This window comes from Paroedura picta, chromosome 4 (assembly GCF_049243985.1).
Source record: "Paroedura picta isolate Pp20150507F chromosome 4, Ppicta_v3.0, whole genome shotgun sequence".
Lineage (NCBI taxonomy): Eukaryota > Metazoa > Chordata > Lepidosauria > Squamata > Gekkonidae > Paroedura > Paroedura picta.
The window spans coordinates 93655519-93667717 of record NC_135372.1 but is presented as its reverse complement, the minus strand read 5'-3'; the positions used below and the strand labels follow the sequence as shown (position 1 = coordinate 93667717).

Sequence of the window (12199 nt, the reverse complement as noted above, 5' to 3'; positions counted from 1 at the left end):
GTGTCTCTTCTTCATTATGTAAGGAGGAGGAGGTGGAAAGAGATGGGGGGGGGGAAGGAATATAAGATCTCATGTTACTTCCTTTTTTCATACTAAGACTTGGGTGAATGCTGATTTGGAGGTAGGCAACCAGACCCGATTAAATAATAAATTCAGGAAATAATTGATGGAGAGAGTGAGGAAGCCACTCTGTGGTAAAGTATCGTTTGACAGACCCACTGTCTCAACATAGCTTGTAGTTTGAGGGTCTTAAGAGTTTACAAAGCTTCCAACTTTGCATCTTTGGAATTGTACTGTAACTTTAAGCAATACTTGTTTTCTTTATCTCAGAGGGTATGAAAAGTTGATAAAAGCTTGAGTGGACAGATAATTTCTAGTTCAGTGGGCAATATGACTTAATGTACCATATGAAACAGCTTTTATTTACAGAGAAACCCCCACTTTTATTTAAGCCCTGTCTTTCATAACTGTATAATGTCTTTTGTAACCATATAAAATAATTCTTCAGCAAAATAGTACAAAAGCCTCTTGGTCTACTGTAACAGTATTGGAAAGGCAGTCTTTATCTCCAGAAGAGAGAAGAAATGTTTCCAAAATTATACACATTGCCAAAACAGTTACTGAATCTTAGGGTTGTCAACCTCCAAGTGGGGCCTTGTGAGCTCCTGGAATTACAATTTATCTCCAGGTGGCAGAGATCAGTTTCTTTGGACCAAATAGCTGCTTTGGAGGGCATGCTCTAGTTTATGCCATTATACTCCACTGAGGCTTCCCTCCTCAAACCCCTTCCTTCCCAGGCTGTACCAATAAGTCTCCAATAATATCCCACAGAGCTGGCAACCTTTAATTCCAAATAAATGTCATAAGTCCTAAAAAGCTGAAAGATTTAATCTACTGGAAAGTTTTTCTGCTGCAGCCCAACAACTAGGTAAAGATGGGATGCAAGTAAATTTGCTACCATTATATGGCTTATTTATTTTTATGGAGCTTGCACAGATGAACAGTGGATTGCACCTGAAGTTTTTGACTATGACTGCTTGCAACTTGCACAACATAAAAAGTAAGCTTCAACAACTGAGTTTCCCCTCTTTAACACTGGTACATTTCTGCTTTCAAATGCGTATTGACAATAATTATCAAAGAGAATGTAAATGCTATGAAGGGTAAAACTGAAAAACACCATACATAGTATATTTTACCTTGGGACAGAACCTCCTTGATAAATATGGCTTTGAAGCATTTATTCAGAGATGATGTCCAAAGGGTAAAATTAATGGTTTTAAGCACAAAGCACTGATTATACATAGATGTTCAGCATACCAGAAAGTTGAATTATTTATCTGATCAACTTCTCTTTGAGCAAGCTTTCCCTTGCAAATGTCCACCCTTGGTTCAGGAAACCAGAAATCAGTGTAAAGTTTTAGCATATCTGAGATGAATGCAAGGCCAGAACAATAGGGCCCATTCCGCACAAGGATCAATGTGGCAGATTGCTTGCAGAAAGAAATAACAGAATTTAAAATAGTTTCATTTGGCATAACACATACCTGCCTTTGTAGTGGAATCCAGTAGCGTTTCAATAGTTTCCCACAGGTTTCCGGTCTCGCCAAAAATCGCTAGAAAGGAAGCAATTTTTTCCGTGCTTTGTCCCGCCCCTGGCCGTCAATCAAACGAACAGCCAATGGGTGGGTGTTATCATGCTCAGGAGAAGCCCCTTTCCCTTTAAGAACAGGTTTAAAAAAAAAGAAAAACACACGTTGCAAGGAATATGCCTTGATTCCTTGCTTCCTCCTAACGTAGAGACCCATCTAGCTGGCAGCTGGCGTGTGAGGTGCCTATTCATCGTTGCCACGCTCCCCCGAGTGAAAAAAAAATCCCCCCCCCCCGTGCATGGGTGCGGTTTTTGGCGAAAATAAAGGGAACTTGCAAACGGGGCTGTGTTGTGCTTGGTGACTTGAGGGGAGCTTTCAAGCAGCTCTGTGGAGGGACTGCAGCCGGAGAAGCCTCGCTGGGTGAATGAAGGCTTGCCGGCTCGTTGCTCTCCGCTCACTCCAAGAAAAAAAAATGGCAATTGCTTCACGGGAAGTTCAGAGGAGAGAGCCAGGGGGAGGGACTTTGCTGAAACTGCAACAATGTTAATGCGCAGGTCTTTTTTGCTAGTGTTGCAGATTGCTTGCAAGATTGTAGCGCTTTTTGGAGGGTGAATCCACTTTTCTGGATTCCCCTTTAAGCGCTACAACGAATCGCTGTTTGCTGATGGGTTTCCGGAGTGTGGCAGATTGTGTGCAACATTGTGCATAACTGCAAATTAGTAGCGTTTACAATTTGCCACATTTCTGCTACATTTAACTTGTGCGGAATTGGCCTAGGTCTTCTTCCAAAGCCTGTTGCACCAAGAATGCAGAAGCAACTTTATTGTGTCACCCTCGATGCAGTGCTGAGCAACTAGGGAGGAAGCCCACATGTCTTAACAGCTTTTTAGTCATTGTAATGAAAGGAGAATCCGTGCTACTCAGAACTGATCTTTCTAAGTAATAATGGCTCAGAGATGAGGGTATATTCTGACACACCGTGAACAGCATGGTGTCAGCTATCCCTAGGATTTGGGCTACTGCTTTGTTACACCAAAGTAATTTGCTGCTTGTGTTGATTAGGGATGTCTGTTCTGAATTTCAAATACCTTATGATTTATGGGGTGGAGCCTGGGGAAGGCGGGGTTTGGAGCAGGGAGGTACCTCAACAGTCCGCCCTCCAAAGCAGCCATTTTATTCAGGGGAGCTGATTTCTATTATCTGGAGCTCAGCTGTAATAGTGAGAGATCTCCAGGCCTCACCTGGAGCCTAGTAACAGTACTGTTGATATAGATAGAGTAGACACACAAAGCAGGTTGAGGGGCAGTAATCCTAAAGGTACTTAGTTGGATATGATAGCATTATTGTGTTGTGCTGTGCTGCCGCAGCATAACCAAAAGAAGTCTCAAAAATGCCAGCTGGATATTTAGACTTATCTACTTATTAGTTTTAGGAGCATTTGCTTTCACTGACACGGCTGCTGACTTGTTTTTGTTTTCCCCTAGTGGTCAAACATATTCACCACAATGGTTTAGCTCCACTTCCTCTATCTGTAGATCTTCTGTTCAGTCAAGATTTTTGTATTTAGCTTGTTTCAGTATTCTTATTCTTCTTTTGTTTCATCAAGGACTCCAGCTGACTTAAGAATAAAATACAAATAGCCAATACACATTGACATCAAAACATCATACAGCCCTCCAGTTTCTAGCATCCTTCACAGCTGTCATTTGTTTGTTTTTTTCAACCTTTGCTTCTGTTCTCATATAAATATTGCCCCTCTTGATCCAGTTCCTTACAAATATATTCAGCTGACATTATTTGGATTTATTTCCTCATAAATGTGTTTGGAGGTGCAATCAATTATGTCTGAGGAAGAACACCTCTAACAGTTTAAGCTTATTTTCTGACATATAGGACCCTACTGCCCCTCCCCCAAGAAAACTGAAGTGAAAACATGATTGTGTTTTGCCTTATTAAACAGAATCTGCTGAGGATAAATCTGGAAAGTGTTTAGGTACTTGGCATCCTGTTAACTAGACATCATATGCTGTTGCCTCAGAGTTTTACTTTTTTTCTTGCTCATTATAAAGCTGGTGTTTAAAATTATTCAGGTTCCTAAAAACTTGATGCAGGCAGTCAGGAACCTGAAATTTTTTTTCCAGACCTGACTAGAAGGATGTTTATTTTGAACTGGGTTCAAATATTGTGGTACCATAGGATACACAGAGATTACTGGAAGTAATGATAATGAAGTTGGTCCCAGAATTGTTCAAAAGCCTTTTTATAGCTCTCGTGGATGGATGTTGAAAACTAATGAAAACATGGGTATAGCATATATTTTTAAAGAAAATTGACACAGAGGGAACACAACTTTTAAAAAAAGTTTTAAATGCTGGTGTCCTATGTTCTAACTATCAGTTATATTTAACACTAGAGGGTGGACTGTATCCATACTCAATTTAATCCTGTTCACTCTGTGGAAATAAAATGGAGCAGCTAGGAGTCATTCCTTGACAGTATCTTATCTTATTGCTGGGTATGAATGTTTTGACTATAAATGAAACAATAGAAAAAGCAGGTATACATATGTGTATATGTATATCTACTGAAATAGCAAAGGAGATGAATGGAAAATGTTTTGGGAGCCACTTTTACATATGGCAAAAAAGAGAACGATAATGCTACGTGAACATTAGGAAGATAATGTGTTTCATACCATCAGATATCCCATATGTGCATTTAGAAGATGTCAAAATAAGGTATTGGATAATGGCAGGTAAGGAGAGAAAATGGCAAATGAGAAGATTAAGTGGTTGGAGCACCATTCCTACAAGGAAAGGCTACAGAATCTGGGAGTTTTCAGTTTAGAAAAACTGATGAATTTATAAAATTATGGGTAGAGAACACCTTTTCTCTCTTTCTCAAAAAACTAGAACTTGGAGGTTGCATCCAGAGGAGTTGATGGGTAAAAGATTCAGAACAGACAATAAAAAATGCTTCTTGACTTACTGAGTAATTAAACTGTGGAATTTACTGCCATTGATTGTAGTCATGGCCATGAGCATTGGGTGGTTTTGAATGGGGGTGAAATTAATAGAGGATAAATCTATCAGCCATGGTGACTAAATAGAAGCTCTGTTGTCAGCAAGCCTCTGAATAATGGTGCAAAGGGGACTGCTTAGCCTCCATGCTCTTTTTATTCACCAGGTTGCTGGACTAGATAGACATCTATCCTGATCCATTGGGACTCTTATGTTCTTAAAGTGTCTGGTTTCTGCCATGGGTTTTTAGTATCTTAACTGCAGAATTTGATAGAATTGTTACTTTCTTGCTTTGTGGATGAATAAAGAATGAAAGAAAGACAAGGATCATCATGATAAATGTAGGTATTTGTTATAGTGATGGAGGGCTTTTCCATACTATTATTTATTTGATGCAAGACAATTGCAATTGTCGATGATTCGTTGCAAATATCATGACCCCTTCTGAGCTGGCTTGGAAGCCTCTGAAGAAGGCCCTGAGGAGCCAGAATTATGGCCTGGACCATTACTGTACGGAGAACACAAAGTCGTTTTGCTGCCTGGTTTTTGGTCCAGGGCTAGTCGCCCCAAGTTTCCCCACAACTGCATAGGGTAGCATTTTGCCTGCTTCTGCCTGCCCACCCTGGATTTTTGCTCTCACAAGGTAGCCATTCGACAGAAAGTGGAAACTTCCTGGCGTTGGTTTAGGTTGTCAATCATTGTGATGTAGCGAAAATTCCCCAATCACCTTCCAGTGCCCTTTTAATTCCCCTCCAAGTCTGAAATATATATTTCTTAATTCCTAGGATTGCGTTGTAAAGCAAAACGATTACAACACACAAGAGGATTACAAAAATGGACTGTTTTCACACAATACCCCCACAGATGCATGCAGACAGATCTCTCTAAAACCAAGAAATACAAATGTGTAGGGTGGGTTTCCCCCCGCTATTTTGTTACTTTAGAATTACATTGTAATGCAATCAGATTTTTTTTTTTAAGGTTGCAAGGGTAGATGATGGAAGTGACACTTGGGGAGAGGGGTAGGAGCAATGCCCTGACTATGGATGTTTTATGGACACACGGCCCAGGCCTGACGTATGCCCTGATGAAGCCTGGGGTAATACTGGGAATACAGATTTATTCGCATTCCCTTGCTTCAGGTCAACTGAGGGCCTGAGTCGAGCCAAGCCTGGGACTGCCCTGGACCAACCCTGCTGTCATCAGGAAGCAGGAATTAGCCCTATGACCAGACAAGTGCTTAGCTGAGCCGAATTCCTTGTGTGGTGGCAGTCCTAGGGAGCCAGCAAGTAATTCTGTGAGATCTTTGCAGGGTAGACGTCCAGGTCCATCTGCTCCAGAGCTTTCTCCAATGAACCTGCAGTTGAAGCTACTCAACCAGAGCTGCTCTCTGCCCCGCTCCCAGGTCCTGGGGCAACTAATCACCAGGCCTGGTCCACAAGCGCACCAGAATCCACCTCCATCAATTAGGAGTGGTAGAGGCAGTGGGTTCATACCGAGAGATCCCAGCGGAGATGCAATGGCAGGCTTTAGCCCATACTCTGTCTCCTGAGTCCAAGCATAGTGGATGTAATCTTTTGCAGAATTCTGACCCCAGTTACACCTGGACAAAAGGAGACACTGGTGTTGTTTCTAGAGCAGGTGGAGCTGCATTTATCTCAGCCTATTTAAGCTTAGGGTGGGAGGGGAAGCTTACTGGATCAATTGGTCTACTAGGCATAAGCCTGTGTTCCTGGTTGCATTATGACTTTTGTAGACCTTTTGCTATATTAATATTTTATTTTTCTGTTTTAGGCAAAACATAATCGATTTTTGAGAACCCTAAACTTTCAGTTTTTCTGATGTGAGAAAAAAAATCAAAACATTTTATTTGACCCTAAATATTAATTTTTCTTGTTCTGATTTTAAAAATCATCAAAATACCTTTGTGGGCCCCTAAAAATTTTGTGGGTCCTAGGCATTATGCCTACTGTGTCCAATGGATATATTAGCCCTCAGTCCAGTTCCTTGTCTCTAGTTCCAGCTATGTTGATGCTCAAGCCTTACTATCCAGGCCTGAGGTCAGTACCCCATAGGAGACCTGGCTGGGCTTGTCTGTGTAGATTGCGACAATATGGTGCAAGAAAGGTGTACTTGTTAATGATTTGTTGCAAAGCATCCAGAAATTTTCAAAGTAGTGCTTCTGTTTGTGGATGTAGCATTTTCTGAACTTTTAAAGTACAATGTCATGTACTGCCGAGTGTGCAGCTTTCCTCCCAGATAACATATTGCAATTGTACTATGGAATGTGGTTGCACAAGTATCATGGCTATTGCTAAAGGTCATAGAGCCACTCTAGAAAGGTAGAACAGGATTTTGAAATATGAATTCTGCTGAAGTGTCCAAATTGGATTGTGGCTCCAGCAACATTCTAGAATGTCCATTCCATGATCTGAAATGGACAAAGAATAAGAATATAAAGAAAAGCCTGCTCTATCAGGCCAGTGGCCTATCTAGTCCAGCATTATGTCTCACACAGAGGCCTATCAGTTCTTCTAGAGCAGAGATTCCCAATCGGGTCTGTGAAGGGTCCGCAGCCTTTCCCCTCCTGCCTTAATGGACTTGGGTACTAGCTAGAGAATCTGCTTCCATTGCTTCTTCTCCCACACCCCACTTTAAACTACCTCCTGTCTCTTTGCCCTCAGTCTTCCTCAAGCCTTCCTGTTAACTCGGGTAGTGATATCACTTCTGGTGACATGTCACTCGTGGGGTGTGTGGCCAGTTGACACCACTACCTGGGCTCCTTGAAGCCTGAAAAATGATTTCAGGGGCTCCTCCACAGTCAAAAGGTTTAAAAAGGCTGTTCTAGAGGGTCAATAACAGGGCATAGACGTTCTCCTAGCTCTGGGATACAGAGGTTTAGTGCCTCAGAATGCGGAAGGTCCCCTCAGAAACCATGGCTTGTAGTTTTTGATAGACATCCTCCATGAAGCTATCAAAACCCCCTTTAAAGCTGTTTATTTTTGTGGCTATTGCTAGATCCTCTGGCAGTGAATTGCACATTTTCATCACTCTCTGTGTAAAATAGTACTTCCTTTTGTCCATCCTGAACCTACTGCCCATCAGCATCATTGAATGTCTTCAAATTATGGTATTTTGGGAGAGGCAAAAAAAATTATCAACTCTTTCCACCCATGCATAATTTTATTAACTTCTGTCATGTCTCTCCTTAAAAGGTAAAGGTATCCCCTGTGTAAACTCCAGGTCATGTCTGACCCTTGGGGTGATGTCCTCCAGTGTTTTCATGGCAGACTCAATACGGGGTGGTTTGCCAGTGCCTTCCCCAGTGATTACCGTTTACCCCCCAGCAAGCTGGGTACTCATTTTACCGACCTCGGAAGGATGGAAGAATAAGTCAACCTTGAGCTAGCTGCTGGGATTGAACTCCCAGCCTTATGGGCAGAGCTTTCAGACTGCATGTCCGCTGCCTTACCACTCTGTGCCAATTTCTTTTCTAAACTGAAAAGTCCCAGACTCTTCAGCCTTTCCTCATAGCTAATTATCTTGCTTGCCCTCCTCTATACTTTTTCTAGCTCTGCAGTATTCTTTTTGCGATATAGTGACCAGAACTACACCCAGTATTCCAAATGAGGCTATACCATGGATCTGTACAGGGACATTACAATATCAGCCATTTTATTCTCAGTCACTTTCCTGATATCTTTTTCACTGCTGCAGCACATTGGGTTGACAGTTTCATTGAGCTATCCACTACAACCCCAAGATCTGGTTGTTTCTCAGTCTTAGCAAGTTCAGGCCCCTTAGCCTGTACTTGACGTTGGGATTCTTTTCTTTTCTTTTTTGTCACCTGACACTTACAAACATTGATACAGGAGGGTGGTAGAGTCTCCTTCATTGGAAGTTTTTAGGAGGAGATTGGATGAGCGCCTGTCAGGAGTGTGTGATTTTCCCCCCCAAGAAGGTGAGATGCTGGACTAGATGGCTCTTTGTGGTCTCTTCCAACTCTGTGTTATCCTGATGTCTCAGAAATAGTATTTTATTTTATAAGCCTTCAGGGAGAGCGGTATATAAATCTAAATAAATAAAATAAAAAATAAAAATTAATAACGTGCCAGTCCACCCTCACAAGAGCTACCAATATGGCTAACAAATTAAAACTTAAATAATAAAATAATTTAAACCAATAGAACATTAAAACAAAATGAGAGCTAAAACAAACATAAGAACATTCAGCAGGAAGGAGGAAACTCCAAACAAAAGCATCTTCACCTGCTGACAGGATAACAACAGAAGGAGGCAGATGAGTGTTCCTGGGGAGGTTTCAGTGTTTTGGTGCTGTGTCCCAGAACACCCTCTCCTGGGTCGCCATCAGACTAAAGTCAGAAGGCAGGAGCCACTGAAGTTGACTGAAAGATGACCAGGTTAGCCTTAGTATACCCCCATACCAATTGAAGTTTCCAAACACTTTTCAAAGGCTATCCCACACAGGGTATTGCATTAGTTTGATATAGATATAGCATTAGAGCAAAGAAACTGATTACTCTGTGTCCCATGGCAACCTGGAAGAATGGCCAGGACTTTCCTTTTAAAAGTACCATTTATATGTAATGCTAAGAATTGTCAGTTGGTAGAAAGCTATCGATGGTTGCCTTATAGTTACATAGTGCTTCTATTTGGAATTTCACTAAGATCTCAGCCACATTTGGGAGTATTGGCTTTTGGGGTCAAAGTTAAGTTGGCAGAGCATTATGGATCTTGTATTCATTTTTACTGATCTCTTATTTAATGAAGTTTCTATATTTGTGTTTAACTGCCCCCAATGTATTTGTTAATCACAACATGCATCTGAATGGATAAATAAACATCAAGCTAAAATGGGTGATGAAATGATAACAGTGAATAGAAAAGCAAACAGATAGCTCTCTGTCATAGAATCATAGAGTTGGAAGGGGCCATACAGGCCATCTAGTCCAACCCCCTGCTCTACGCAGGATCAGCCCTAAGCATCCTAAAGCATCCAAGAAAAGTGTGTATCCAGCCTTTGCTTGAAGACTGCCAGTGAGGGGGAACTCACCACCTCCTTAGGCAGCCCATTCCACTGCTGTACTACTCTGACTGTGAAATTTTTTTCCCTGATATCTAGCCTATTCTGTCACAGATCACCTTTTGGAAGTCTCAGCTTCTGTCTCAGATAGATAAGATTTATTCTTTATAAATCATTTGGATTTCACTAACAATTTTCTTGGCTTTATACATTTTTTCATTAAAACGCTGTAGTTACTGAGGTGAAGAAAAGCTCCTAAACAACAACTTTTCAAGGTTTCAGCTCTGTCAGCTCAACAGTAAATCCCTGAAACAGGTTAATAGATGAACATTCCTTACTTGAATGTTACTGCTATTGATCATCAGTTTTATTTTATGTAACAGAGTGGATTTTAATTGCTGAGTTGCATAAGTCCTGTCTATAAATTAGTCATGGAGGGAAAAGCTTAAATAATAATTCATGCATTTAATATTGATAAAAACCTTCCTATCATCTTCTCTGCTGTCTTGAATTATGAATGAGGGCTTGCTTTTGTTAATGTTGCATAGTTAAATATATCTTCAAAGCTTCGTTTTACTGCACTGGGTTTACGGGACTGCTTTTTAATCTGTGCGATAATTTTCCAAACAATTGATCTGGACCTACCAGTGGTTCATGGCATCTTGTGAATAGATCTCTAAATAGCCAACAGTGTTTTCTGGATGAGCTTCTTATTCAGGATAATTTTAAGAACATGTGGTAGTAAGCAAGATTTGGCTGCTAAATTATGATCAGTGTGTAAAACATAATCCCATCCATTTTGGCCCAATTTTTTGGCTTCACTGAAGTTTGAGCTCTTTGACCTACTTTCCTGGACTTCCATACTTTTCAAAATTTTGTTGTGGTGGTTGTTGCTGAAGTCTTCTTGAAGTTGAGATTTCAAGTGAAACTTATTTGGGACCTAGTTTAGTGACAATTCTGAGTTGCTCGTAACAGCTGTGTGGAGAAGGGTTACACCTCTGGCAGAGGAGAAAGGAATATAAGAGCTACTACTTTTCTCATTGTCTTTTGGCATTGTTTTCTTTCTTATTGATTGAAATGGCTATTAGCAACTTCTTTTAATCTGAAAGTAGAGATCATGGCAGCTTGATGATGCATCTAGCCCTGAGGCTTCAGTTTGCACTGTTTTCATGTGGGAATGGACTGAAGATTATTGTAATTGTCCTTTCTGCTGCATGTCATAGGGATGCAAGATGCTGATAGCAGAAAAGTAACCTTTTCAGGTTGAGTGGACCTTTAAAATGAGAGGAAACTGCCATTTCTTGGGGGACCTGCACCGATAAAAAAATTCTTTATCTTGCTGTAACTTCTTGTTTGGGGACATGCAAAGGAAGTGAGAGTAGTGACACTGAATCTCTTAGTTTGTGCATAGATCCATGGAAACCTTTTTTTGAGAGGTACCTCCATTCTCAGATGAAGGTCCTGTATAAAAAGAGGCGATCACAATTCTGCGAGTTGGTTCTTATATGCTGCTTTTCTCTACCTGAAGGAATCTCAAAGTGGCTTACAATCACCTTCCCTTTCCTCTCCCCACAACAGACACCCTGTGAGGTGGGTGAGGCTGAGAGAGCCCTGATATCATTGCTCGGTTAGAACAGCTTTATCAGTGCTGTGGCAAGCCCAAGGTCTCCCAGCTGGCTGCATGTGGAGGAGTGGGGAATCAAACCTAGCTCGCCAGATTAGAAGTCCGCACTTCTAACCACCACACCAAGCTGGCTTAGCCAAAAGTAAACACAGCGAGGTGGGAAACAGGGCTCCACAGTTTGTTGCAAGTTACATAATAATTCAGATAGGGATAACTGAACATTGATACATTTCACTTCTGGACCACAAATGGGAAATACTGAATGGGTCCTGAACAAAGCTGTGTTGACAGGCCAATCTAAAGAAAGGTTTATGAGCACTATAGCAGTTGTATTAAGTGACAGTTAAGAAATATGGCTAGAGCTTCACTATGCTATAATCACACTTCAAACTGAATGAATAGGTTGTGTAGTTGAAATTCAGACTATTTAATTATCAATTATTAGGTAACTGACTCTCAATCACCTTTTGTGAACTAACTTCTGTAAAATACTTGAACTTTAATTTCTCATTTGGAAAACTGTAGCTTAATAGTGTTCCCCAAGTTCTCTTGGCTGTTGTTTTCCAGATTCTTACTTTGCTGGAGTAGGGAGTAGCTGAGAATGGCAGAAGCAGCTGGTACTCAGGCAAGCTGATTATGAGCCAACCTGAATTTTGGAGGGTATATGTGTTATTCTCTCTGGCTGGCATAGATTTTCATAGTGGAAGAATAAATTTACAAAGCACATCCCTCTTTCTGAAATGAGGTGCCATTACAACCTCTACTGCATTTCTTTGATGTTATTAGTATATGTACCCTATGGCAACGCGAAAGATAGGATTTTGAGAATTGCTCTTGAGTAAACAGCAAACTATAGAAGTAGTTCAAAAGGTACAAGAATGCATGTTGGTAAGTTTGTTGAGAAATAGATTTTGACATT

General features: G+C 40.9%; 1 protein-coding gene across 6 annotated transcripts in view; it reads left to right on the top strand.

The window, feature by feature from the left end:
* The window catches only part of FKBP5 (FKBP prolyl isomerase 5), a 75339-nt gene that overhangs the window by 2317 nt on the left and 60823 nt on the right, over positions 1 to 12199 (top strand). The window lies entirely within an intron of this gene.